This window comes from Chinchilla lanigera, unplaced genomic scaffold (genome assembly GCF_000276665.1).
Source record: "Chinchilla lanigera isolate Chin_1 unplaced genomic scaffold, ChiLan1.0 scaffold00187, whole genome shotgun sequence".
In the NCBI taxonomy this organism is placed as follows: Eukaryota; Metazoa; Chordata; class Mammalia; order Rodentia; family Chinchillidae; genus Chinchilla; species Chinchilla lanigera.
In genome coordinates, this window is record NW_004955588.1 from 682560 (window position 1) to 687085 (window position 4526).

Genomic DNA, 4526 nt, shown 5'->3' on the forward strand with positions numbered 1-4526 from the left:
GTTCAACTCCAGCCAGAACAATATAGTGAGGCCCTGTCTCAACAAGCAAACAAACAAAACAAAACAGCAACAAGAAATTCTTGCCTTGGAGGGGAAGGATGTATGTGTGTGTCAAAATGGAAAGTACTAACAGGTAAGAAAGTGGCATTTATTTGTTTTACTTAAATTTTATCAAATAAGGGAAAGAAGTGAGTCTATTATTAAAAAGCTATTAAAACCAGAGGATCTGTCATAATATAGCTCCAGGTGTGCTTGAAACACCTTTGTGGTTAAATACATTTTTATAAAGTGAGTTTTTTTTTCTTGAATCATAGATATGGGCTTTTTTCCAGAAAAATTAAAAAAGAAGCTAGCAGTTATGGATGAATTTCCTATGTCTAAATATAAATATTTCCTCATTTATTCCCACTATAGCCCCATGAAAGAGATTTTAACCCATTTTATGGAAACTCAGTTTTAGAAAGTTTAAGTCACAGTTTTTCAAAATTGTTTTACTTCAACCTACACTAAGAAGTGTACTCTATAATATGATGACTGAAGAACAAGTGCACGTGCCTTAAAGTTTCATGACATACTTATGTATGTTGATATTTTTTATTCTATTTCATTTATTTCATTTTTTAAAAATGCTGTTTTGCATTTTGCTAAACTGATCTGACAACCCAGTAATGGGTTGCAATCTACAATTTTATTTGTTTGTTTGTTTGTTTTTCTGGTACCGGGAAGCAAATTCACGACCTTGCGCTTGCCAGGCAGGCACTGTGCCGCTGAGCTAAATCCCTAGCCCCGCAATCTACAATTTTAAAATTTGAAAAGACTTAGCTAAATACTCATAAATGTTCAAAATCATATTGTCAGTGGTAAAGCTAAGATTTAAACCTAATTTATGCTCTTTCCAGTAAACAAATGTCTGAAGTTTTTGTTTGTTTTGTGGTGCTGGGGAATTGAACACTCTATGAACATTTTTAAAGAAATACTGTGAGGTTATCTGTCCATCTCGATACATAAAATGCATATTAGCTTCATCTCATAGGATAGAATTGGTAGGATGTTTCCAGATCAAGTAGATCTGCTCACGAACCATAACATAAGAAAAAACACCTAGACAAACATAAGACATTAATATTGTGAATGCTGCATTTATTTTACATTCTAAAGAAAACTGATTGTTAGTCACAAAAATAAACAATAGATGCATTTACTGGAGGCCATAGACTAGACATATAGAATTTATCTTTAATAGCAAAAGATTATTTCAGTAAATTTATGTTAAGGCTAAAATGAGAAAAGACACAGGGAAGGGATTGGGAATAGGGAACAGGAAACTATTGTCAACGGGGGAGAGTTAGGAACAGTAGAAGAAGCTGTAGTTACTCCCAAATCTTAGTCTGGCCTTTCATCTAATAAAGCAAAAAATGCTTGTATTATAGAGGAATTACCAGTTTCATATTACAGTTTAAAAAGAGGATGGATTGCTGGGCATGGTGGTTTACCTGTAATCCCAGCACTCGAGAGACTGAGGCAGGACTGCTGCAAGTTTGAGGCCAGCTGAGGCTACATAGTGAGTTCAAGGCCAGCCTAGACTTGTGACACCCTGTCTCAAAAAACAAACAAACAAACAAACAAAGAAAAATAAAAACAGGCTAGCTAAGGCTACTTTAAAACCCACAACACTCAGCCAGGCGTGGCACATGCCTGTAATCCCAGCACTTGGGAGACTGAGGCAGTAGGATCGCTCTAAGTGCGAGGACAACCTGGGCTACATAGTGAGGTCAAGGCCAGTGTAAACTACATAGCGAGAAGACCCTGTCTAAAAAAGAAAACAGAAAAAACCCCATAGCACTAAAGAAAATCGCAAAATCATTTATTGTTCTGGTATCCCCAAGTAAATGGAGAAATCTTCATCTACAGTCAAGGTGAAGACAGTATTTCCTTGGATTTCACTGGTTCTATCCTATTACCAGTGGTTTACCTATTACTTCTAATCTGTCTGCCTTCTGGCCCAGTCCCTCGTTTCCTCCTTCACAGATAATGCCAATAGCTGCCGGGCTAGTTCCTTAGCTTGCTATGTAGCCCAGACTAGCTTGAACTCTAGATCCTCCTGTTTCAGCCTCCTGAATGCTAGGATTACAGGCAGGCACCACTACACATGGCTCATGCATCCATGTTGTCAATCAACAGATTGTTGGTGTTGTTCTAGTTTATTTCTAACTATTTGTACCTACTTCTTCTGGCTGACCTGCCTTTACCAGGCTATCCTGTCATGCCACATCCCCACAACCTTGCTTTTCCTGCAGTGCTCTCTTCTATTTTTTACCTCACTTTAAAAGTTTGTCTTTAAAGTCTTGCCTTTTCTACAAAGCCTTCTCAAATTAGCCCAAACTGACATTCCTGAATTTACAGTTCTTATAAGCAGTAGAGTCTCATGACATAGCTCTTTTTACCACATGCTGTGTTGTTTTGTCCTTGCTGTAGGGGTTGGACTTGTCCAGCTGGCTGTGACTTATTTCTACTGGGAAGTTATCTCTGATCCCTGCCCCTACCACTGTGCTATTCCCCTGGACTCCACACTCGCAGTGCTCCCTGCTCACATAGCTCACACTGTGCTGTCTGTCTGCCTCACTGGCATGTGTGAACGCTCTAAGGAAATCTGCTTCTAACAAGTGGCTAGCACTTAGAAAAAAGGAAAATATCAAAACCACATTAACAAACTATTTCTGACATTTTTAGGAGGGAAAGAAATTACAACATTAAGCAGAAACCTATATAAAGGATGAACAACATGTGAAAGCAGGTTTACCCCGGGTACAAATGCCAAGAATAGGACTGTGAAGAAGGTAAACCCAAGGAAGGGGTGAAAAACCTGTGACTCCTCAATTAAACTTGGAATCTATTTTACTTTTTCTGAACTCAGGGCTGGGCAGTACATACGCAGCAAACATGCTACCACTGAACTACACCCCCAACCCAGCTAAGCATGGACTTTGTGTGTGCGTGTGTGCGTATGTTATTGGGGACTGAACCTGGGGCCTTTGCAGTAAGACACATCTGCAGCCCTGTTCTTATTTTTTATTTTGAGACAGTCTCACTAAGTCCCAGTTTGGCTTTGACTTTTGGTCCTCCCAAGTCCTGGGGTTTAGGTGCTCACCACCACACCCAGTTTAAACTTGGACCTTTGAAGAGGCTAGCACAGTCCCACGTAAGCACCCCTTGGTTCTTGGTGTAAACAAATGCAAATCTTCCCCGGAGGGAAGTAGCCCAGTTTAGCCCCTCAAGATTGCCGTAGATTAAGTTTAACAAAATATGAGTTCAAAACCTGAAAATAAAAAATTTACAAGGAAACAAGCTACCACTGGCAGGAGTCAGCACAAAACAGCAAAACAGATTTAGACTGTTAAAAATAAGTTACATAATATAAAATAATCCCAACATATTTCAAAAGAATTGGTATCAGAGACACCATATTCTCTAAACACAAATTATTAAAATGATAAAATTTTAAAGTTTCTAGACATTTGGAAAGTTGTAAAACTTTTCTAAATAGGGCTGGGTGTAGTGGCACATGCCTGTAGTCCTAGACTGGAGGCTGAGGCAGGGGGGGGTCACTATGAGCTCAAGGCCAGTCTGGGCTACATAGAAAGACCCTGTCTCAACCACCCCTTCCCTTCCTACAAAAAACCTTTTCTAAATAACTCAAGAGCAGCCGGGCATAGAGGCACATGCCTGAAATCTCAGCAGTCAGGAGGCTGCTGAGGCAGGAGGGTCACCACAAATTTGAGGCCAGCCTGGGATACATAGTGAGTTCAAGGGCAGCCTGCACTACATAGACTCTGTCTCAAAAAACCAAACCCCCAAAACCAACAAAACAAAAAACTCATGGGGGGGATATGGAGAAGTATGTGGCTCAGTGCTAAGAGTGTGAGGCCCTGGGTTTGATGCCAAGCATCAAACAGAAAAAACATTCCATGAGTCAAAAGTCTCAAAAGGAGCCAGACATGGTAATCTCACCACTCTGGGAGGCTGAAGCAGAAGAATCACAAATTCAAATCCAGCCTGGGCAACTTAGTGAATTAGTGAGAGCCTGTTTAAAATTTTAAGAGGGTTTGGAGAATGTAGCTCAGTGCAAAGGCCCTGGGTTCAATCCCCCGTAGTGCAATAACAAAAAAGTCTCAAAGATAATTTAAATATTTTTGGAGCTAAATAATAATGAAAATATGAGAAGTGTGGCATGGTGGTACGTGTATGTAATGTCAGCACTCTGGGAGGCTGTCAGGTGGACAGCAAATTTGAGCCCTTCCTGGGAAACTTAGTAATTTAGCCAGACACTGTCTGAAAATAAAAAGGCTATAGCTCAGTACAAAAGTTTTGGGTTCAACTCCTAGTACTGAGGAGTGGGGGTGCGGAGGCGGGGGGGGGGGGAGAAGGAAAGAGGGAAGGAAGAACAAAGAAAACCCAAATAGTCTGAAGTTATAAAGAAACTGAACCAGTACTAAAAATGAGTCCCACAATGAAATATCAGGCTCAGG